At 35.8% G+C, this 26,475-nt stretch overlaps 1 protein-coding gene across 1 annotated transcript in view; it reads right to left on the bottom strand.

Moving 5' to 3' along the window:
* Positions 1–26,475, bottom strand: part of GPM6A (glycoprotein M6A) — a 393,537-nt gene that overhangs the window by 79,725 nt on the left and 287,337 nt on the right. The window lies entirely within an intron of this gene.

Here is a 26,475-nt window from a genome sequence, read left to right as displayed (position 1 = left end):
AGGCTAATAATTTAATTTGCTGGACAAAATGGATTGGAGGGAAAAGGAATTGAAGTAAAGATAAAAATGTTAGTGTGCTGTTACAAAAAGTAGGATATAAACCGCTTAGTGATGAGGGCTTATTTTAAAGTGGTAGCAGTAGGAGAAATGAGAGGTGCACCTACAAAGAATGAAGGAAAGACTGTGTTTCAAGATGAACAATGAAGGAATCAAAGTTGACTGCCAGGTTTCAATGGTGGGAAATGGTAGTCAAATTGACAGGAAAAGGAAATGTGTGAAAAGGAGGCAAATACGTGACTGTAAGAAAACATACTGAACTTAGATCATAGTTATTTTTGCATTATTAATTCCTTTATTGTCAATAACGCAGTTTTTTTAGAAAACTGACTTCCTGGAACTAAAGTTGGAGCAAACTTGGAAATTAGATTAGATTTGTTTGGCCAGCATTGGCCTATATACTTAACTATTATGTGAAACACTTAGGCATGGGTGCACCTCCAGTTTGCCCAGACTGTACCGCGCCCCATCTGTTCATACTGAGGTCTTTCAGAGGTTATGCTGCCTGTCACTCTAGTCTAAGGGATTCTAACTGATAAAAGCTTTTTGTAAATCTAGAGATGTTATAGAAAAGGCATAAATTAAAATAAAATTACCATTAATAACATGTTATCCTGCTCAGCATGCTCATTGGGCAATCTTTTATTGTATGATGTAGAATAATTACTTAAATATGTAGAAGAATGAAACTTATGGTGATTTACATATATAGTACATAACCTGCCTAAATGTTAAATACTATTTTACAATGTACTTAATTGTAACTTAGAAGGTTTTTTTTTTTTTTTTTTGGCCTTTTTTATTTGTTTGCTTTTTTTCAAACTCTTAAGGATATAATACAGATAAAAAGCTTAGAAGAGGATACGGTACATAAAAAGAACTTAATAAATATTAGCTATTTTTATTATTATTAGCCTGAAAATTCTGGTGTTATATTGTCCGTTAATGTGCCATTCTCATTTTTTATTACCTAAATGAAAAGAAAAAATGTGTTACTGGTTTATTTTTATGTTTCCTATCATCTTCATTTTTATTGAAATTTAAATGATACAGCCCATTACTCAAAAAGATATTAAAAAACATTATAAATGAATAAAGTATAAATAAAAAGTAAAATTGCCTGCTATCAAATATGATAGCCCACTGTCTTTAAATGCTATACAAAATAGATTGGTACGTTATTTTCCAACTTTATAATTTTGATAAAACGGATGCTTTACAGTTCTTTAGATTAGATATAAACCTCAAAATCATAACTCAGTCAACATGTAATATATAACTGAAAACAATTAGCTTTTACAGCAAAATACCTCAGTTATATTATAACATGTATCTTCATATATCTTATATTATGATTTCATTCAAATATCTTTTTTTTTTCTAATGCAATAGAGTACAGTTGAGTTTTCAAAGCAGTAGAGTATGCTTAGTTTAATCATTTTACCTATTGGTACCTGTAGAAAAATCTATACCTATGGAAAAATAGTGCTGAAAGTCTCTTATTGCAAACTCTTTGACTATTTTCCCTCTTCCTGAAAGGACTGCTCCAATATTGTAGAGTATACAATTTAAATGTACCCTAATCTAGCTTCAGGCAGATTTTTAAAAGCATGTTATGTATCTAAATAGTTCATCTGCTATTAATCTTCTTTCTATGGTGATTACTTGTATTCCAGAATGACCTTAGAATTTCTTCCTAAGAAATATTATAATTTACAATGCAGAAGAGTTAAAAGGCACAAAAAATTAAAACGCAAAAATGTTACCTTAATTTTCTATAAGAAAAAAAAATTTCCCATGATCCTCCATTTTTACGTGCCCAGAGAGAAAGAAAAATAGTCAAACTGAAAAAGATCAAATTGTATAAATTCTATACTACATTTTACTGAAGAAAATGAAAATAGCACTGATTGGTATCATGTCATCAATATCACTGACAGATAACTTACTTGAAATCTTAGGCATATATTCTCAAAAACTAATTTATTTCCAAACATGGAAGGAGCACAAGGATTCAAGAAGACATAAAAGGAACATGCTATCAAGGCGGTTACATCTCCTCATATTGAACAGCCTACAATGTAAGAGATTAAACATAGCTAATGATCTGATCTGGATGCAATTGAAGGAAAATCATATTAAATTTTATATACAAAAAAACACAGGGAAAAACAAAGTAGTAAAATTATTATTATTCTACTACTGGTTAGAATTAAAACGTATAAAGTAAGAACACATACGAATAGATTTTCTTATGAGACCTAAGAGAAGCAAATGCAGTCTCTCCCCTTAAAAACACAAAATTACAAATGGCCCATCACTAACTTAAAAAACCCAAATGAAACAGTATTCAAAGCCTTCCTGAAAAATATCCTTAGCACGTGCTATTTTGAAAAGAACATAGAGCACGTGGAACCAGAATGCGTGATTTTGTTTTCCAGAATATTATTTATTGTTTCGTAACTGTATATACTTCGCCATGGTAGCTGCTCCTCTTCAGCCAAATGTGGATAAAGATTAAAATAGCAACCACTATCACCATCTTCACCACCACTAGAATTTTTCCAAGTTGTGGTGCAGTGGCCTGCAGCCCCCCCAAATAATCATGATCCCTCTCATCATTGTTTATATTTTCTCCATGCTCTAGTTCCTTCCAACTTTCCACCTATCTCTTAACTCTCAAAAGATGACTTTAACTTAGGTGAGTAGACCAGAAGCCGTTGGCGCCCTCTTCATGGTGCATGTCCCCCAGCCCTTCACTCACATGCATGATAGCTCACCTTCTAATCTTGAGCATCTCTATTTCTTTGCCTGATGGTGTCTTCAGTCCCCAAAGTTCTTTGTCTGCCAGTGGGGCAGTATGGAAGCCCAGGGAAATTAATGTCCACCTGACCACAACCTCCATCCAATGATTGTCAGGATTTAGGGTATAAGTAACTCAGTTTCTTCTCCCCTTGGGTGAGTTAATTCTTGAACTGTGTGGTCTACACCGACTCCCATTGTCTCCTCAGCTGGGTCAGTCTCCATTTGCTCAGAGGGACACCTAGCTCGATAACACATGTCCTATTTTTTCCTTCTCTTCTCAAATTTTATCAGCTGCCCCACTTGCCCATACTCTTAGTAGCATTTCCCTCTCATTCCAAGTTATCTGAAACTCAAATCTCTGTATCAGAGTCAGTTTCTTTCAAATTGAGAGTGGCCATACATCCAGTTTGCCAAAATGCTTCCCGCTGAATGATTCATAATACCTACTTTCATTCCCCCGAAGTGTCCCCAATTTGGATGACAAAGTGTCCTTATTCTGGGGAATATAGAAACCATCAGATTAGAACGTCCTCTTTTGGCAAGCATGCAGACCTGCCAATACCTGCAGTCTTCATCCGTTCTGATTCTCTTCTATTACAGAAGTGAAAACATCTTAACTATTGACAAATGAGAAAGCCTCCCTACCCATTTAAAGTGACTCCTCTCCTGATTTCTCTGGAATCTTGTACAATCAATTAGTTTATCTTTCATGTATATTCAACTTCTTCTCAACTGGTTTTTCCCATTGGCTTTCATAGATTATTAACTCTTTTTCATGTTTAAAATAAATAAAAATCTCTTCCTTGTAGCAGCTAAGTTATAGCCGCTGTCCTAGTCCAGCTGGGACTTTTGCAGCCAAATGTCTTCTAATTGTAGCTTATACTTTTACCTCTTTTGTTATCTCCATCTCATTCTACAAACCACTCTTCCATTTTGGCTTCCTAATCCATCACTGCACTGAAACTGTTTCCCATGATTTCCAAAGTTCACTAATGTACAGGATTCAGTTCTCACCAACACTGACCACGGACCACTCTCCCTCCTTCTTGACATTCCTTTTCCCTGGGCCCCAAGATGCTACAGTCACCTGGGTTCTTAGCTTTCTCTCCACCTCTCTGGCATCTCTTTGTCTACTTCAGCCCTATCTTCTTTTACCAAGGTGCAAAATTCTGCCAGGATATCCTGCAATTCTCTCTCTCTTTTTTTTTTTTTTTTATTAACTGCTGAAAAAACCCCTTAGTGGATCTTCCTGCATCTGCATTGACCTTTCATTTGCATTTTTGAATGTTAATTTTATATCATTTCTCTGACTTGTAATACTTCAGCGGCTTACATTTATCTTAGAATAAAGACAAATCCTTAACCTGGCTTTCAAAATTCTTCATCCTTTGCACCCTACTTTGCTGGAGCTTCATTTCTTGCTGCAGGCTACACTGGACTTCTTTGAGCTCCTCTTTGGTAAGGGAACTTTTCATATACTGCCTCAATGTCTGAAATGTATCTCCCCTACACACACACAAACAAAACACACCTTCATTTTCACCTACTTAACATCTACATTTCTTTTAATCACTTAACTTAATTACTTCATGTGGCAAGTTCTTCTGATTTCACTGTATAACGTGGTCTCAAGCATGTGTTTGATTCTTTAACATCTCTCTTCATAAGGTCAAGAAGCAATAGTTTTTTGCTTCATTTTGCACAAGGCCTGCTACCTCGATTCTCAGTAAGTATCTGTTGAATGAATGATTGGAGAATATGAAAAGCACTCTGTAGAGGTCAATGTTAGTTACTATAGCTTGTTCCTATTCTCAATAGAGCAGCCTGAACCATACTTTTAAAAAGTTAGATCACGTTACTCCTCTTCTCAAAACCTTTTAAGGGCTTCTGAGCGCATTCAAAGTAACAACCCAAGTCCTTAAAAAAAAGCCCTAAAAGGCTCACACAGTTTCAACATTTCCTAGCTCTTCAACCTTGTTTTTGACTGAGCTCCTGCTCACGCACTCGCTCCACTAGTCTTGCTGCTCCTCAAACATGCCAAGCCAGCCGTGTTCCTGTGTCAAGTGTTTGCACCCACTGTTCCCTCTGCCCAGAATGCTCTTCCTTCAGACACCTACTTGGGTTGTTCCTTCATCTACTTTAAGTCTTTTCTCAAGTGTTCTTTTTTCAGTGGGGCCCATCCTTTTGGCTTTATTTAAAACTGCACCCTTTGACACCTCCTACGTATCACCCATTCTCTGTTTTTGTTTTTCTCTCATATGGTATTTATTGCCTTCTGCAGCTGCTAACTTAAAGGTTGGCAGTTTGAATCCATCAGCCACTCCTTGGAAACCCTATGGGGCATCTCTACTCTGTCCTATATGGTCACTATGAGTCATGATCTACTCAACGGCAAAGGGTTTGGTTTAGTACATATAGCTTTTAAGTTCCATATTTGTTATGCTTATTATCTTGACTTTCCGGTTTCGAGAAACTTTGACATGAATCTGTCACCTTTATATAACTAAGTCAAATATCTAATGCTGCAACTCCGAGTTGCCCTGTGATAGCAGATACCAGGAGATTGTGGCAGTCTCTGTATAATAGCCCATTGAAGGCTATCATTAGCTTGTCACTTATTTCAGAAATTTTATGAAATTATATCAGGATTTACATTTATATAGTGGTTTAAATTTTTAAGAGACTTCACACCTATTAAGTCAACTGTTAGGCAAAATATCTGGTATTATCTATTTTTTAATAATCTGAAGACACTGATCCATGGAGATTTTAATTGATTTACCTAAAGCACCCAGAGTGTACTAACAGAGACAGATATATAAGCAGGATCCATTAAGTGTCAGATCCATGTTAGGGGCTGGCAATATAATGATGAGGGAAATTGACGTGTTACTTCCTTCATGTCCAGTCCAGTGGCAAAATGGTTTCTTACACCACAGCATCACCTCTTTATGCAAAAAGTGCTGCTTATAAAAGACATTAAAAATTTGAGAAATCAAGGCATTCAAACTGCTCAATCTATTAAAAAAAATTAAGCTCAATTATTCTCTGTTGTTGTTGTTGTTTTACCTATACTAGGAGAAGTAACTTTTTTTTTCCAAGAGAGATGAATTTTATTTTTATATAGCCATTGTTAAGACTCTGCAATAAAACTCTTGCTGTAAGGTGCCTTTCAGTCAATTTTCTACTCATAGTGTCTCCACGTAAGGGAGTACAACTGCTCCTATCAGCTCTTCTAGGCTGTAATCTTTAAGAGACCAGATCACCAGGTCTTTCTCCCACAGACCCACTGGTGAGTTCAAACCAATGACATCTTTCAGTTAGCAGCTGAGTACTTTAACCGTTGCACTACCAGGACTCCATGAGAAGAAATATCTCTTCATTTGAGATTTGATTTTCTTTGTAACTTCCTACCACAGTGCAAATGCTTCTCACAAATTATCATGTGCTTTTTACTAGTAAGTTTTTGTTTGGTACTTGATTCATTCATTCTGTCTCTGAGAGTCCTTGAGAATAAAAAAAAAAAAAATTGAGAATAGGATACAAAAATTCAGGTTTAATACTGAGAATCCTGTATCTGTGTATTTTTTTTAGATTTATTGTATACCTAAGAGTAGTGGGTACATTTCAAAAGTACTTAATTTTGCTTGAAAAATAGCCTTAAACTATATCTAAAATGATATCTTAATGCCAGTTTGAGAATTAGGTTAAATCAGAAGATTAAAATGTCACCCATTATAGTAATAGTTATGGCATTCATATTTAATCTTTCTTCCCAAATATCTAAATTCATATACAGTGTGCCCAGTTTGATGATTTTGTCACACTCAAAATTTCTACATTTGAACTTTTATCGTCTCCTTCAAATTAACTTCTCTTATTTCGAGCAAGAAAAATTAATTTGATTAAATCCCTCTGTTTCACCACCTGTATTCGATATGAGGCTAGGTTGTTTTTATATTTTCAGAAATCTTTTTTTTTATTCAACACTTCCTCTCTATTTCTAATTCTGCCTCTCTAACTCACAACTCTTGGTTTTATGGCTCAGAATCATTTTTTGTTCACTTGCCTCTATTTCTGTTTTCTAATACACACCCAAATAGCTGTCAATTAATAGGCCACACAATCTTCAATTGATCATTTTCTTACGCAAAACACAAGTAGCCCCCTGTTGGATGTATGATTGACAATTTTCTTTGCTAGTTTTCAAGGTTCCTAAACTTATGTTAAATTATTTCAAGCATCTCAGAACCTACTATACAGCCACGGTAGTCAAAACAGCCTGATTCTGGTACAACGACAGATACATAGACCAATGGAACAGAATCGAAAACACAGATGTAAATTCATCCACCTACGATCAGCTGATCTTTGCAAAGGAATCAACGATAGTAGTTCCTTTATTAAATGGGGAAAAGACAGTGTTTTTAATAAATGGTGCTAGCAAAACTGGAGGTCCATCTGTAAAAAAATGAAACAGGACCCATACCTTACACCATACATAAAACTAAAAATGGATTAAAAACGTAAATGTACAGCCTAAAATGATAAAGATCATGGAAGGAAAAATAGGGGCAATGCTAGAAGCCCTAATATGTGGCATAAATACAATAAAAACTATAACTAATGATGCACAAACACGAGAAGATAAACTAGAAGACTGGGATCTCCTAAATTAAACACATACGCTCATGAAAAGACTTCACCAAAAGAGTAAAAAAAGAACCTGCAGACTGGGAAAAAAATTTTGGCTACGACGTATCTGACAAGGGTCTATTCTCTAATATCTAGAGAATAGCTCAATACCTCAAAAACAAAAAGACAAATAATCCAACAAAAAAAATGGGCAAAGGATATGAACAGACACTATGCCAAAGAAGATATTCCAGCAGCTAACAGACACATGAGGAAATGCTTGAGATCATTAGCCATTAGAGAAATGCAAATAAAAAAATATTTCGAACATATTCAGTCCTTTATTTAAAAATGCTATAATATTAACATCATATAAACTATTCCTTATTCTGTTTCTGCATTTGGGATCCACTTTTCAGCAGCCAAAAAGTATGATTATATTTTTTAGAGTGATTTATTTCTGAGAACTTACTCATGTTGCATACACTTTATAATAAGCCAATAAGCAACGGTTGAACGGTTGTTTTATTAATGTCCTGAAACAGTATTTATCTTTGTTGAAAACAACACTTTCTATTATTTATTCTACATGTGTCACTGAACACAACTTACTATAAGTTTTCTTCAAAGTACATTCTTCTGGAATTTTCCATTACCTCAGCATATTTTGGAATTCTAAAATCTAGAATTAATAGCCCTACTTTTTTGTTGGCAAAAAACTGACTTCCTGGAATTACAGGGTGAAGAGGGAATGTGGTCATTCAATGTGCAAACTAAAACAAAACGGAGCTATATTTTAGGATTTTAAAATCTCAGAGGTCATATAAAGAAAAAACCAACTATAGCTATATTCAGATTTAGTCCTAAATTCTGTCTAATTTGGGAAGCAAGAAGAAGTTGTTATTCCTAATTATTGTTATTAAGCGGTCCGTTCTTAGAGCCTGAGAAGGACGAACACACCAATCAAGCTGTGAATGTGACGGACACATGTATGATATCACTGTAGCTTTTCTCCACAAATAAAAACCATTAGCCAAAAGCAGAATACAAATTATGAGCCTATATTACAAATAACCTCAGAACTCTTTGTGAGGCTGAGAATACAAATGGACCTGGGAGACAAACATAGTTCGCATATCATTATTTAAAAATAGTTGCTCATAAACATATAAAGGCAATAACAGCCTTCTCTACCTCAAACTAGTAGATTCCACCCAAAAAGTCCTGAGATGAAAAGAAAGTTTTATTATAGAAAGGATTCTTTAGAAAAAAGGCATCTATAACAATGTGAATAGCCCAGGTCATAGTCTGGACCCATGAGGATTCATCTGGCTTATTTTCTTAGAATGACCATCTGGTTATAAAACAATTGTCTCCAGGTTCATAAAATAGTAAAAACCATACAAATTTCTTTTGTTTTCTAATATATTTGAAAATAATTAAAATGGTATAATAAAGGTGACACTAATTTTTATTTTGAATAAACTTGACTTTATGTTGTTGAAACAAAAATGCATATTAAATAATATGCCAGATCAGCTAAATTTGCCAAATGAAAATTTCCAGCAAAACATAGCCTTCTGATTTATTTTAAAAAGTAAGATTAATGGCATACTTGTATAAAATCATTTTTAAAGGATAGTTTTTGATTAGTAGTAGTAAGATAATACAATCATAAAACAAGCAAATTATGTTAATTACAAGATAATTTTGTGTATTGTGTTTGTTAGGGCAGAGTTCTGATATCCGTGGCTTTTAGAGTTGAAAAAAGCTGTTATAAGTAGAATTTTCATATAATGAAATTTTTTTAATTTTACAATTAGTACCAATTTCTTTGCTTTTTAAGAAAAAACAGTTTTATACGACATTATCCAAAAAGTGACTTCAGAAAATGAAATTATTTTATTGCTATTTATATTTAATATTAAGGCATCTCAGTTCCATTTCCATTTTTTTTATGAATGTGAAATGAGAGAAAGTATTTTTTTTTATTGTTTTAAGGTGAGTATATTAATTGCTGACAGAATATAAAAAAAAACCAGTGCATGTCTGTTAAAAAAACATATTTATTGCAAATGCTGTTTTGGTTTTTAATTTGCAGACAAAGTGAAGCATGGGAGGTAAGTCTGTTAATCAATATTTAATAAAATAAAAATAGCGTATGGGAAATGGACACTTACAGTCCAAGTTCCTCCTGCACACTGGGGACTGAGTTTAGTATAAGTAAGACTTTATTCTATTTTCAAGGTGTTCATAATCCAGCAAGATAAACATGTTGTTGTTAGGTGCTGTCGAGTCGGCTGCGACTCATAGAGGCCCTGTGTACAGCAGAAGGAAACAGTCTGGTCCGGCACCATCCTCATGATCGTTATTATGCTTTAGCCCACTGTTGCACCCACTGTGTCAGTCCATATTGTTGAGGGTCTCCCTCTTTTTCGCTAACCTTCTACCAAGCATGATGTCCTTCTCCAGGGACTGGTCCCTCCTGACAACATGTCCAAAGTATGTGAGACATTGTCTCGCCATCCTTGCTTCTAAGGAGCATCCTGGCTATACTTCTTCCAAGATAAACATTACACACACCAACAAACTTCTGCTATTTTCATATCACTGATCTCGCCCCTCACTCCCTTAGCTCCAGCCACCCGGACCTCCATATCACCAGGCTTCATTCTACCTCAAGCTTTTCCACCTGTTCCTCTGCCTGGGATGCAGTGCCCTCAATATTCACATGGCCCGCTTCCTTAAGTTTTTCAAGTCCTTCTTCAAATGTGTTCTTCTCAGTTGGAGTTTCCTTGACAGCTCTTTCCCCAATTAAAACTGTAAACATCTCTGTCCCTGGGTGCAAACTACCCCCTTCCATTCTTAATTATTTTTTAGCTTTATAGTGACCTTTTTTTTTTTAATTGTTTACTTCTTTTTCAATTGTCTTCTACCACCACAATGTAAGTTTAAGGAGGCAGGAGGTTTTGTCTCTTCGTTCACTGCCGTATCCCAGAATTTAGAACAATACGTGTATATAAAGGGGAGAAGTTATGTCTCACATGGGGGAAGCAAAGAAGAGCTTTTTTATAGATGGTGACACTTTAAGCCTTCTGGGGAAGTTCATCTCAGCTGGTAGACTGAGCTAATAATTTCTAGGCAGGAAACTATGTAGGATCAAACCTTCTTTCCTACCCCTGAGACTTCCTAAAGCAATCTAGAAAATCCCTTATATTAGCTATACTCAACCACATCAACTAGACATTCTGAAATTATCACCGACATTGCTTCCTGAAAATTCTGAGTATAGGAATAAGCTGAAAATGAAAAAAAAAAAAAAGTCATTCTAATATTTATTCATATATTTAACAAATACTTTTAAAGTGGCCTTGTCCTAATAATTTGGAATACGTCAGTGGGTCTTACATCCCGAAGGGTGACAGACAATAAACAATAAATAATAACCAACACAACATTCTTTAAAAAAATCGTTAAGTATGTTAAAATGTGGTAAGAGCAATGAACAAAAAGAAAAAGTAGGAAAGACAAAGGTGAGATCCAAAGTAGGAGGTGGGAGGATGCAGTAATAAATAGAGTGGTCAGGGGAGCAGGCAGGCTTCTATGTGAAACTTAGTGTTAAACAAAGACTCGCCATTTTAGGGACTCCAGCATCTGCTCTGTATATAATAGGGAACAGTACAAGGTATGGAGCAGGAGGGTGATATCAGCTGACTTACTTGTAAAAAAATTTGCATTGGCCACTCTGTTATGATGAAGGTGCCTCAGACCAAGGCGGCAGCAATGCTGGTGGTGTAAAGAGGTCAGATTCTGTACACATTTAGAAGGCAGAGTTATGGGATTTTACGATGAAACGGATGAGATGACGTGAGAGAAGGGGAAGGGGGTCAAGGGTGACATCAAGGATTTTAACCCGACCAAATGGGAGGGTGTATTTGCTATCAGTACTGAGATGGGCAAAAATGTGGGTGTGACAGTTTGGGGAAAAGAATGAAACATTCCATTTTGGATATGTTTGAATGTGAATTATTTGTAAGACACCCAGTGGTGGTGTGAGGTAGGTAGGCCCTTACATAAATGAATCAGGCTAGAAAACTGTGTAGGGGATATAAAAGTTAGATTGATTCTACCTTCAAGAATCTCACAATCTAGCAAGAAAGTAAAATATTTTTACCATCACATCCCTAATTATGCCAGTGTATTAGAACTAACTGGTTTTTAAGTTTCCAAATCAGTGTTAAACTCTGCAATAATTGATAAAACTAGCCAGAAATAGGTAATCATTAATGACAGGAAAGATACCACTGTTTTCCCATGAAATATAAATCAAAACATTTATAACCACAAAAACATTTACAACACTTTAGTCTGGATATATTAAATGAAAAGATTCATCCTGTCCCCTTGGAAGAGAAGGAAGAACAGAGCCACATAACCTGCAAGGATATGGATTTCAGCTGAACCTTTTAGACCTAAGTCAGGTTAACAGACTTTTCCAATTTTGGATGGATGCTGAAACCTTAAAAAACCCAAAACCAAACACACTGCCGTTGAGTCGATTCCAACTCATAGCGACCCTATAGAATAGAGTAGAACTGCCCCATAGAGTTTCCAAGGAGAGCCTTGTGGACTTGAACTGCCAACCTTTCAGTTAGCCATAGCACTTAACCACTATGCCACCAGGGTTTCTGCTGAAACCTTACTTAATTTAAAAATAGCTAAATGAGTCAATAACTTGATAAGTGCAAGTCCTTATCACTGAAACTAACACACAGAAAGCATTCAAGAAATGTGATTATCACTTATGTTTCACAGTTAAGAGATGGCTAAAAAAAGTCTATGGCGGTTGGGAATGCAGAAAGATTGATTGAATTTGATTGATTGATAGTTTGAAAAGTATGTGAACCTTGAAACAAAGCTTCTTTGCAAACACTTTTCATGTCCTTTACAATATAGCCTACTCATTTCAATTTTACATCTTCATTTAAATACTTTCTATTTGCCAGCAGCTCATTTTAACCAAGAGCAATGAATACAAACAAAGACTGTTGATTTAGGAAATAATACTGGAGTCATTAATCCCTGTCCTTGAGCACAAAGAATGTAAGCCAGCTGGAGCTGGGCTCACAGGGGTTTACAAGGACTCACAAGGACACCTCAACTGGGCCCTGAGGTATAAAGACAATAGCTAAAATAATCCTGGAAAATATCTTTTAGGGAACCTTTCATTTTTTTTTTTTTTTTTTAAAAAACAGACTTTCCACTCTTACCTTTTTCTATTAACATTTAGTGAATAGAAATTTGTGGGGCCAACGAGGACCCTCCTGACTGTTGGTTACTGAAACCTGTACCAATCATCATTAAGAAAGACAATTCAAACTGTAGGGTCACAGTTTCTAGCCAATCTGTGGAAAGGTGAAGCTTTCAATGGTTTTGCCCATTTTGTAATGTTAATATATACTGATGACTCTTAACTTTCTCTGAACTTGGGCAGAGATGGCTGCGGCAGCGTGCTTGTCCATTTGCCCATTCTTGCCCATTCTTGCCCATTCTTGCCCATTCTGTAACAGTCCCTACACTCGGGCAGACACGGCTTTAGCAGCATGCTCGTCCATTCCCACTTTTGCCTTTTTGAATATGTGCCGAATAAAAATTTCTTTTTGCTTTACTAAACTTTGTGGTGTTTTTAACCCTACAACAATATCTAATTATTTCCTGAAGGGATCCGCTAACCTTAATGATTAGCTACTATGAGTGTGTATCCTCCAAAAAAAAAAATGTAACAGTGAGAGGAAACAGAAAGAAAATAGTGCACCCAAATGTTCATTTCTAACGGATAACTAAAATTCTAATTATTTACACATTTGAATCTGTTCCCCATGTCATTTAAAATTATATTCAGTTTCTACTATGACAAGTAATTAACTTTCTGGCTTTCACATAATCAGCAATCAAGTTAATAAAATATGTTACTTTTAATTATTAGCTTAGTGTTACCATATTTCTATTGATAGCCCTATATTTTAATGTACAGTAAAATTCTGCATTTGTAACAGGGTTATTAACTTACAATGAATATATTACACTAGCACTTGCCATCTTAATCTAAAAAATAAAACCACATAAAAATAAACTCTACAATTTAGCAAAATAGCTGAGGAACCTTTCACAAGTTATGCCAGTCAGAACAAATTAACAACTGTCACTAATGAAAAAAACAACTAATTTATTCTCCTATTTTAGTATTGATATTCTTTCTCCCAACTTGTGTGTCTATAATATTATTACACAATACCTTGAAATCTGTGTATGGCACAATGCAAACAAGGATTAGGTATTATTCCAGTTATACTTCTCACAATTCCAAAATGAGAGTTCAATATTAATATTTTGGTTCCAAGAAGCAAAATAAAAGATCTGCTCTAAAAAGAGCATGCCAAAGCTGTTTTAAACTCTATTTTGAAGACAATTCAGTTATGGTTCCTAACAGTTATTTAATAATTAAAGTAACCTGTGTAAACAGACAAATGGACATGAGCCACAGAGACAGACCACGTGCCCACTGCCACACCTCTACCCATCTGAAAGTTAGCTAGGAAGGTTCATCTAGAATGGTAGTGATGAAAACAGAGGGTCAGATGTTAAAGGGAGAAACTGGTACAGATTGTCCACTTCAACTTCTACCCTATTTTCCCCACCCTCATTCATTTTAGGTGAATAAGCTAAAAATCACTCTGCTAAAAAACTCTGCTACAAGAAACTAAATCAGCTACTCCAAGGTCTCAGAGCCATTAAGGGGCACAGCAGGGATTAAAGCCAATCACTCTGAATCCAGAGTCTTTGCTCTTAACCACCACTCTATAAAAAAAAATTGTGTCCCTCAAAAAACTGAGCTAATGTTGATTCCTCTAATGAGAATTCTACTGTTGTCCCCTGGCTTCACCAGGTCCTTAATTTTACTGACTTAAATTCATCCTTAGGAACCAGCTAAGACAGGACCACTCTCAGGAAGTCCAGTCTGGTTCCTGTCTCTAGCACTTGACTCACAACTTTATCATGATCCTAATCACAATGTAGGAAACCCTGGTGGTATAGCGGTTAAGTGCTATGCAGCTAACCAAAAGGTCAGCAGTTCAGATCTACCAGGTGCTCCTTGGAAACTCTATGGGACAGTTCTACTCTGTCCTGTAGGGTTGCTATGAGTCAGAACTGACTCGACAGCAGGAGGTTTTTTTTTTTTAATCACAATGCATGGTCATCATCCCCACACTAGGGTCTCATGCTCAAGAAACATAAACTACTTGAGGACAAATGCCACACCTTCTTAGATTTTTACATAACTTGGTTAATGTTTGTTGAATAAATGAATGAAAAATTAATCCAAGCAAATTCTCAAAATTTAAGTTCAAATTAATTCCATAGATTTTATTTTAAAATAAATCAGCATTGTTCCTCTTTGAGAAATGAGTTTGTTTTAAATGTGACAGTTTCATAACATTTCAAAATCAAGTGAAAATAATACAAGTAGTCCTTTATTCAACTATTATGCAAATAATACATATGTAGCAACAAGAAAATAGAATTTATCTGTGGAAAAATGAGTACTCAAATTCAAATTCTAGGTATCACATTATTCAGTAAATAAATAAATAAGTCCAAACATTGTTTCAATCCCTGGGATGAGTGAAAATGGTAGAAAATACTAAATACCTCCCTAAATTAATCTATATATTTAATGTAAATCTAATAAAAATTTGAGGAGAATTTAGGGAGAACTTGACAGAAATGTGTATGAAAGACTAACAGACTACGAATGGCCAAAACATTTTGAATAAGAACACAAATCGACCCAATCAGAAATTAAGACTTGGTATAAAGCCATAGTAATTGAAACAGTGGGGTACCGGTAGGACACCAGTAGAATAGGTGGATGACCTCAGAAACATATCCACTTATAAATGGGGACTTGGACTACGATAAGGGCAGCTTCCCAAATCAGGGGGGAGAAGATGGACTACTCAGCAGATAATGTTGGAAAAGCTAACAAGTTCAATACCTCGTTCAATATGCCAAAAAATCAACCCCAACCTAAATTAAAGATCTAAATGTGAAAGAAAAAAAAGAAAATACTAAATAAATTCAGCCTTAGCAGCTTAAATTGAAGTGATGCCACATCAAGAAAAATGCTAGAAATAGATGTGAGTCTTTTTTTCTGGTTTTTAATAATTAGTTCCACAAAGTGAATGACAAATATCCTGTACAAGCAGAACTATATTCTGTACTCACAGCTCAGTCACTCTTACAATTATTTTTAAAACTTTAATGACAATGCTGTTTCTTTAGGGCCAGGTTCCTTGTTTTGTGAAAATTTGGCTATGTAACAGAAAAAACTGGTCTTTAAAGATGTTTAAGAAGCCAATTCACAGAGAATTCAAAAAGAGGAGACATCTAGTTAAAGGTGTTTTCTTTATATTTTAAAGAAATTTTAAAGGAAATTAAAAAAATCTTAATAATAGTGCAAGTGCTGGGGCAGATGACATTGACTGCTCTGTGATACCCAACGTAACATAAAGTTACCATTTCAGCTCCTATTTAAAAGTAGTTCACAGCCCATCAATCAAAAGCCCTGAAACCACCCTTATTACTTATAAAGCACTCTAGGGCTGGTGGTATCCGTGGCAGAGCTCACCTCAATACCCACCGTTTAAGGAATATGTTCTGAAGTAGGAAGCGCTCACTGTTAATTGTGCTTTCAAATTCTAAACCATCTATTGGCCACCTAATTTCAAAATAAAACTACTTGGTTCACTGTTTATTATTGGCAAAAGCAGACAACTTTTCTGAAAATGTCAGCATCGTTTGTTACCAACAGTAACCCACCCACTGCCATTGAATTGATTCCAACTCATAGCGACCCTATAGAATAGAGTAGAACTGCCCCCACAGAGTTTCCAAGGAGCACCTGGTGGATTCAAACTGCTGACTGCTTGGTTAGCAGCCATAGCACTTAACCACTACACTACCAGGGTTTCCTTACCAACAGTACAATCTTGCTTTTATTGGTGACGCTCAATTAGGAGAATTATTTTCAGTATCTTTTCCTGAAACCATCTGGCAGCAGGTTAAATAATGGCCACCCAAAGATATCAAGTCTAGTCCCTGGAATTTATAAACATCACTGTATTTGAAAAAAATGGTTTTATCAGATGTAATTAAGGGTTTTAAGATGAAGAAATTACCCTAGATTAACTTTATGGATTCTAAATGCCATCACAAGTTTCTTTATAAAAGAGAGGCAGAGGCCAATAAAACAAACCCTCAGAGAAGTGCTTGTGAAGATGGAAACTGAGACTGAAGTGATGTGGCCTCAAGCCCAAGAAAGCTAAGACAGTCAACAGACACTGGAGGCAAGGAACTAATTATCTCAGAGAGCCCCATGTGGGAGCACAGTTCTGCAGACTCCTTGATTTTGAACTTGAGACTCTAGAACAACGAGAGAATACATTTATTGTTTTAAGTCACCAAGTTTGTGGTAATTTGTTACAGTAGGAATAGGAAACTAATACACATCTCCTTCCCCCCATAAAAACCAAACCCATTGCCATCAAGTTGATTCTGACTCGTGGTGACCCCAAGAATTACAGAGTAGAACGGCTCCATAGGGTTTTGTTGGCTGTAATCTTTAAGGAAGATCTTTAAGATTATCAGACCTTTCTTCAGGCCCACTGAGTGGATTTGGGCCTCCAACATTTAGGTTATCAAACTATTATAAACCATTTGCGGGATCCAGGGACCTAATGCACATACAAACAAACTAAACATGGATGCTGGATTAGCAAACAAAAGAATTCACTCTTCTGTATTCTGCAGAACATGTTAGGAAAGAAAACAGGTAAATTTGAGGCTAAATTACATGAAATATAGAAGGCTTGGAGGTGAAATGTACAGTAATCTGAGGAGTTTTAAAAATGTTTTCTAAAAGAAACAAGTACCTTTGAAAAAATAAACAAAATGCAAAGAATATACTTTAAAATGGAATTTTCAATGTAAAGAGGAGCAACGTGTTCGTATTGTAAATAATTTAGCGCAGATAATTTAATTAAGTCAAAAAAAGGCCATGAATTTCCATTTTACATACACTTTACACTCCTACCCTCCAATGAAGAATTAATGCCTTTGAATTGTGGTGTTGGTGAAGAATATTGAATACAGCGTGGACTGACAAAAGAACCAAAAAGTCTGTCTTGAAAGAAGTTCAACCAGAATGTTCCTTAGAAACAAGGATGGTGAGGCTATGTCTCACATACTTTGGACACTTTATCAGGAGGGATCAGTCCCTGGAGAAGGACATCATGCTTGGTAAAGTAGAGGGTCAGCGAAGAAGAGGAAAACCCTCAATGAGATAGATTGACACAGTGGCTGCAACAACGGGCTCAAGCATAACAACAATTGTGAGGATGGTGCAGGATGGGGCAGCATTTTGTTCTGTTGTACACAGGGTCACTATGAGTCGGAACTGACGCCACAGCACCTAACAACAACAACGACCGTCCCCAGACACCATCTATTTGTTGTAGGTACACAAAGTTACAGGTGGAGTGGATTTTGGATTTATTTTTAAAATCTCAATTTAAAAAAGTATTATAGCTTGTTTTTGAAGCATACTAGCCTTTGCTTTCATGAAAAAAAAAAACATTAACTATAAAACTGACATAATTTGTGGGGGTGGCCATATCTTGGTCTAAGAAACTAGAAGCATTTGATATAAGTCTGAAGCAAGAACTAAAGAAAACTACAGCTGTGGCTGACAAGGTGTTGAATGGAAGACACCCTATTTGGTATTCGTTTGGCAGCAGAAGTTCCTAATTATTCTCACTAAATTCTCAGCCTGAATTTAAAAATTGGTATATTTATTAATCCAGTTATCTCATTCTTCGAACAGGATTTGATGTCGTGTCATTTGCCGTATTTTTATGAAAATAAGGCACGAGTTACAAGGCTTTTTTTTTTTTTTTTTTTTTGCCAGCTGCACAACCTTATCATGCCTAATTTTCCTAAACATGCTATGAGCATTATATGTATGGGCACATCATTTACATGGGCACGTTGTTTGCAAAAACATACGGTAGTCATTTAGGGTTTATGTTTTTGATGAGGAAATATGGATTCAATAATAGGTAATAATAAATTGGATGTATTTTGTCAAACACCTGTGATGTTTCTTTCAAAAGGCCTCAGGCATAAAAGTCTGTCATATTTTACACACACACACACACACACACACACTACTGTCTATTCCTAGAAACCAGTGTACTCTGTAAGTCTCCAAATCACTAATTCCTATAGCTTAATACTGGCAACATCCAATTTTAGAACTAATAAAAGTCAAGTATTACTCAAATGTACCAAATACATGCATTAGGGAAATTCTTCACATATGAGATGCTAAGATTAGTAGAATGTATGAACTGTTTTGAAAACATACAGAACTCTTTTTCTTAATTAATGCCAGTCATAGTCACATTATTTATAAATAACCCTACAATATTATATCTCTAATTCTTTAAGTTAAAAGACATTGTTTTCCAACTTTTGATGAACCAGGAGAGTCTGAGAGAGTCACTGGACTCCTCCCCATGCTGTAAGCCCCCTGACTTTCTCTGGAACATGTGAATCTGGCTCTCTATATAAGGACGTGATCCTGAATAAATCATAAAGTTATTAATATTTTCCTTTCATAAAAATGATACAAATAAAAGCAGTTTTTTAAAAAATATATACTGATCACTTTAGTCCTCAAACAAATCTGAAAAGTATCTAAAAATAATCCAGAAAACAGAGCAAAGAACTTTAAAAGTCACTGTCTTTGTTATCTAGTGCTGCTGAGACAGAAATACCACGAGTGGGTGGCTTTAACAAACAGAAATTTATTTGCTCAGTTTAGGAGGCTAGAAACCCAAATTCAGGGTGCTGGCTCCAGAGAAAGGCTTTCTCTCTGTGTCAGCTCCAGAGGAAGGTCTTTGTCTCTTCAGTTTCTGCTTCTAGGTTCCTTGGTGATCTCCATGTGTCTTGGTACCTATGTTATCCCATTTCTCTTCTTCTGCTGGCTTGTTTAATCTCTTTTATATTACAAAAGAGGTTAAGACACACCCTACAATAATCCTGTCTCATTGACATAACAAAGACAATTCATTCCCAAATGGGATTATAACCACTGGCGTAGATGTTAGGATTTACAACACATGTTTTGGGAGGACACAATTCAATCTATAACAGTCATTAAATTGTACATGTGAAGAATGCTGAAATGGCAAATGTCTTGCTACTACATATTTACCACAATTAAAAAATAACTTGCAAATAGTAAAGAAAATGTAATCAACAGTTTGCTAAATAAATATGTAGAAATCATTATTTCTAAAACACAGTTTTTTACGCTTAGTTTAATATTAGAGGATCAGAAAGGAAGAAGTTAATAAATTTAGGTTACCAGGTCATCCCTGTTTTGACCCCTCATCAATCTAGGGCATTGGGTTTTGTTTCTACTCACACACTGAACAATTACAAAATAAGTACTGGAACCATACTCCATTGGAGAATATATATTTAATTCAAGGCAAAAATCCTACTATGATCAATGTCTGTATAACCAACATGGGACGATGGGTCTTAAGACACTCTACCTTTACATATTTTTATATACTCCATTACACCTCTTTACATTTGGAAAGAATTATTATCATATGCAAATTGTGGATGAAATTTAAGTAACAATATTCTTAGCTGTGATCATTAAATGGAATTCCTTTGTGAAACTTAGTTTCAAGACCAGAAAGTGTCACTGTGTACCTCTTTGCTCGGTGGAGAGAATCTCTCCTTTTCTTTGTTTTCTTGCAATTTCTCTCACCAATATATCTAATTAGAAAGAATAATTGAACTAATGTATGTTAATACTGATGTATTTCGAATCCCGGAAACATTTTGGAGATGGACGGATTTTATTTCATCCGTGGATCTATGGCATGAAATAAATGGCTATTAGATCAGAAAATATTTTTTCTTCGTTTCATTTTGTCACAACTGACTTTATTTTAGCTTTAGAAGAATTTATTTAATGTTCATGTTTCTCCCAACAACTGTGTCAAAATGTAAACGATTTCCTAATATAAACTGTAAGGGTAACATTTTAAACAGCGCTAGAGAAACTGATGAAATGCATTTTTCAAGCAGACCTTTAAATGTCACCAGCAAATACATTCCATAAAAGTATGGGTAGATAAATGCAAAAAAAAAAAAAACCCAATTTCTAAGACTATCCTAGTTCTAGTGTCCAGCAATGCAACTGCTTAATAAATATTATTTCAATGTACCTTGTTGTTTCTACTTTTCACTCAATGCTCTCTGCATTTTGGGGTGACCTGATCATTCCATTAAAATGAGTCTCAATATGGCCACTTACACTGCAGATATGAATAAAGCATTTCAGTTCTCTTACTTGAAGCTGTTTGCTGGACTTGACATCTCTAATTTTTCTTTCTTGAAAATCTCTCTCTACCTTCCCTTGTTGACAACATCCCATCCAAGTTCTCCTCCATTCTCTGTATCTTCTTTATCTCCCATGCTGACTTCCTTCCCCGTCCCGTATTATACATGTTGCTGGTTCCCACGTTTCTCTCATGTTATTATCTCCTCCATGTTGCACCCTGTCCTCCTCATTCCCTCTATCATTTTGATTTTGAGTATTACCTCCTTATATTTCTTTATTTCCTAAGGACCAGAACTGTCTAATTACTTCTGCAATGTTTCCACAGGCAACTTAAACTCAACACAATAAAAATAAATTACTTCTGCTTTAACTTGTAAAAGGTAATAGAGCTCAAAACCATTCTGCTTATAAACACAAAACCACAAGTTAGAAGCATAGGAAGTTTCCCTATTGTCCCTTTATACCTTCTGCACTAACAGTCAGTCTGCCTATTTTTATCTCTTAAATAGCTTTTAAAGCCAATCTTAATTCTACTTCCCCATCTTTGCCATCTTAGTTCAAACTTTTGACCCAAAAAACGCTTCTGGATTACTTTTAACAATAAAATGGATTGTCCCCTTCTAATCCATTTTCCACACCAATCCTTCCCCATTTTAGAAAGTATATCTGAGGAAAGTGTTGCTATTAGGAGAAATACTAAAATTTCTTCCTAGGGAATAAACCACCGTTCATTATCAGAATATGACTAGCAACCTCATTCATCTACTTATCTTCTATGCTTAACGCAGTAACCAGCATTTAGTTCACACTTTTAGTATATATCATGGAGCTTTGGTGGCACAGTGGTTAAGAGTTTGTCTGTCAGGTTGGCAGTTTGAGTCCAGCAGCTGCTCCTTGGAAACCCGAGGGAGCAGTTCTACTCTGTCTTATAAGGTTGCTATGAGCTGGGATTGACTTGACTGCTATTTTATTTTTTTGTGTGTATACCATAATTTCTCAATTTCATACTGTAATGTTTGTTTCAACATTTTAATGTTAGTGGAGTGTGTCTTATAATAACTGTATTATTTAATACAAAAACTTATTCTGTTTTCCTAAAAAATTCATAGTAAATTAATCATGGGTCTTGCATGCAATGGTGATTTAGTTTGAGGCTATGACATTCATGGAAGGAAGAGTAAGAATAAGAGAGGGTTAGAGTCAAGACGAAATTATTCTTAGTAAAGTCATCATGTGTTCACATTATCATGATGTGTTCATGATAAATCACCTAAGATAAGGAAAAGGAGAAAAAATGAACAAAAACCAGATGAGACAAATAGGAATAGAAGTTAAATAGTAGATTTGACTCTGAGTATATCATTAATTAAACTAAATGTAAATGGACTAGATACTCCTATTAAAAGATGAAGGTGTGAAATTAAGACAAGAATAACATGGTGTTCGCAAGAGAAAAACTATAAATATAAGGACACAGGAAGATAGTATATGAAAGTGAAGAAAAATATATTAACATGCAAACACTAAACAAAGAAGGTTGTGTAACTAATCTGGCATCAAATAATATAAACTTTAAGGCACCAGTTATTTCTAGAGAGAAAAAAAAAAATTTTAAAGAGGGACATTAATATAAAAAGGGTTTAATTCCAAAGGAAAGTAAAACAATCCTAAGTTTTTAGCCACTTAATTATACAGCATCAAATGTATAAAGTCATAACCAAAAGAATCAGAAGGGAAAATTATCAAATCCACAACCATAGTTGGAGATTTTAACAGACTTATCAGTAGCTAGTAGAACAAAAAGACTAAAAGTCAGTAAAGATATAGTAGAGGTGAACAAAATGATTAACAAATTAACCAACTTGACATATATTTATCAGAGCTGTTGAATACTGAATATTCATTTCTATAAGATGTCTATGGAACATTTACCAAAATAGACCACAGAGTAGAAAATAAAGTAAGTCTCACCAAATGCCAAAAAATTTTAAATATACAATGTTTTCTCAAGCAAGATCAAGCAACGAGTTTTTTAAAAGTAGGAACAAATCCAAATATTCAGGATTTAAGCAAGTCTCTTGTCAGACCAGTAAGTCTGGTATTTTTACATGAATGTGAATTCTGTTCTACAATTTTTTTCCCTGCTCTGTCCTGATCCTCTATTGTGATCCCTGTCAGAGCAGTCGCTGGAGGCAGTCCAGTACCATCTAGTTCTTCTGGTCTCAGGGTGGTAGAGTCTCTGGTTCATGTGGTCCTTTAGTCCTTTGGGCTAATATTTTCCTTGTGTCTTCAGTTTTCTTCATTCTCCTTTTCTCCAAGTGATTTGGGATCAATAGATGTATCTTAGATGGTCACTTGCAGGCTTTTAAGACCCCAGATGGTACTCATCAAAGTGAGATGTAGAACATTCTCTTTATGACCTATATTATGCCAATTGACCTAGATGTCCCCAAGACTATGGTCCCCAGGTCCCAGCCCCAGCAACTTAGCCCCTCAAAGTGTTTGGATGTTTTAAAATAAGACTGCAATCTAAGTCTTCATCTCAAGAAGCCATAAAAAATTAAGCCCTTTAGAAGAAAGAAAACAATAAAAATAAGAAGCAAAATCAGTATGATAGAAAAAAAAGACCTTAAAATTTTGAAAAAGTATTGAAAAAACCACTGACATTATCTTACCTCTCTGAGCTTTTACTATGCTAGAAAATTACACTATACCACTTATTTAGTTGAAGTCTGGGAAGGAAAAATGAAATAATACATGCAAAAGCCTTGCACAGTGCCGACCACATAGTGTAAAGGTTAGGTGTTAGCTTCCTTCCCATTCATTTTTCTCTAGAAAATACAGGTTGAAACTTTGAATGTAAACTGTTCATCAATACAAAACATCCCAGGAGGAAACTTTTTTTCCTCTCTTGAAAACACAACATGGCTTCTCCTTCTGGGTCTACTCCTTAGAGGATAAACCCTTTATATTTATACACACAATTTTTTTTTTCTTTAGTTGTCAAGGGAAGGGTTGTGTATACTCATTGCAGATTGATGTGAATTGTTAAGCATGAGGAGCAAAAGACAGGAATATAAGCAATTTTGCCTGGACTTCAATTTGTCTCTTAGTGGCAAAGAGCTTTCCTTTCTGTGCCACTGTTTGGTCTATTTCAGAAATTACAAAGAGGAAGAGAAGAAATCACCTATGAGGATATTGTGATGAGAAATCAGAAAACGTATGAAACACCAGATTCTTTATAACATACTCCAAATAGTCACGTGCTAAACTTGTTATGGAATCCCTGGTGGCGCCGTGGTTAAGTGCTATGGTTGCTAACCAAAAGTTCGGCAGTTCTAATCCACTGGGTGCTCCTTGGAAACCTGTGGGGCGGTTCTACCCTGTCCTATAGGGTCGCCATGAGTTGGAATCGACTCGATGCCAATGGGTTTGGTTTTTTTGGTTTGGAAATCTGTTATCTTGGCACACATCAAGTGTCTGCCTTGTAAACAGCATGGCTTGAGACAACAAGCAATGGATTCATTTTAGAAACCCAAGGCCATTATTCATCAGGACAATAATGAATTTCAGTGAAAAATAAGCAGGTGAAGAGTGGTTTCTTGGGTCAATTCCTCCATATAGGAGTCAGCAGCAGCAATCATTGTGCCAAATATGTTTAATTTGCAAATTAGCAAATAAGAGTAAAAACGTAAGCTTTGTTTGGACCAGTTAAATAAACATTTTTGCCCACTCTATGCCAAACTCTGAGCTAGGTGCTAGAGGTACTGAAGTGAATATGAGCAAGTTCCTGCCTCAAAGAGACCTAGTGCATTTGCAGGAAGGCTACAGAGTCATCCCTGTCAGATAATATTTAATTGTGTGATTCATGGAATCTTCCAAAAGAGGTGTATATATAACAGTTGCCTTCAAGTCAATTCCAACTCATAGTGACCCATGTGTGTCAGAGTAGAACTGTATTTAGTCCATAGGGTTTTCAAAGGTTGATTTTTTGGAAGTAAATCACCAGGCCTTTCTTCTAAGGCACATCCGCATGGACTCGACCCTTCAGTCAACAGCAGAGCACAATAACCATTTGCAAAATAGGTAATGCCTAAACCAAAAAAAAAAAAAACCAGTTGCCATCAAGTTGATTCCAACTTTCCAACTCATGGTAACTCTACAGGGCAGAGTAGGTACACCCTATAGGGTTCCCAAGGCTGTAATCCTTACGGAAGCAGACTGCCACATCTTTATCTTTCTCCCATAGAGTGGCTGGTGGGTTTGAATTGCTGACCTTTTGGTTAGCAGCCAAGTACTTAACTCCTGCACCACCAGGGCTCTTGTTAGGGCATAGCCACTGTGTTATAATTCCTATTTACACAGGAATTACGATAGTAAAGGAATGAGATTGACCTTTCAGGCAAAGGGTCCAGCATGACCAAACACATGAAGTCCTCAAGAAACACCATGGTTGTAGAGAGAAACACCATCACCAGTATTACCAGGGTGTAACACTGCAAAATGAGGAAAGATGTGATCTGAGGCTAGAAAAGGAGCAGAGGTCATGCCAGAGGGGACCCCTTCATGTGAAGGGATTTGAGTTTTATTTACTCCGAGAGTTCTTTCATCAGATTTGTATTTTAGAGCAATTATACTGCTGCAGAGGAATGATGGCGTTAGGCTGGGACAAGACCAGGGACAAGGAAATCAGGTGTCAACTTTAAAAGCTCAAATGTGAAATGACGTGGGTTCTTGTCAGGTCAGCAAAGGCAGAAGCAAGAAAAAAGACCCAAAACCAAGAAAAAAGAACAGAGAATTAAATTCACCATCTGATGTACATCTGGGCCAGTTCCAGGAAGGGAGGCTAAATTTTTCATATAATTAATATAAATACCAGCTTCCCCCCAAAAAGGCAATCCTCCAGACCCAGACAAGTATGAGATATAGATTAGATATAGATTAGTATGAGATAAAGATTTTTATAAAAGAAAAGGAAATCCGTATTTGATGGGGGCACCACTATGAAAAACAAGAAAGAAGAGGATCTAAGCCAGAAACATTTTCTGTAGCTACCCTTAGAAGCAAGGATGGACATGTTATCAGGAGAGATCCATCAGTCCTGGAAGAAGGACAGCATGCTTGGTAAAGTAGAGGGTCAGCAAAAAAGAGGAAGACCCACCCTCAGCAAGATGGACTGACACAGTGGCTGCAGCAATGGGCTCAAGCATAATGACAACTGTGAGGACGGCGCAGGACCAGGCAGTGTTTTGTTCTGTTGCACATGGGGTTGTTACGAGTTGGAACTGACTTGATGGCACCTAACACCACCAACAACCCTTGACTAAGAGTTTCATTCCTTAGTGAGAAAATGCTAAAAGTTATTACGTTAATTTTAATATATACATCTTAAATTGCCTATATATTTACTCGTGTATAAGTCAGGTGGGAACCCTGGTGGCATAATGGTTAAGTGCTACGGCTGTTAGCCAAGAGGCCGGCAGTTCAAATCC

This window comes from Loxodonta africana, chromosome 21 (assembly GCF_030014295.1).
Source record: "Loxodonta africana isolate mLoxAfr1 chromosome 21, mLoxAfr1.hap2, whole genome shotgun sequence".
NCBI classification, from domain to species: Eukaryota; Metazoa; Chordata; class Mammalia; order Proboscidea; family Elephantidae; genus Loxodonta; species Loxodonta africana.
This window is presented reverse-complemented; position numbering and strand designations above follow the sequence as displayed.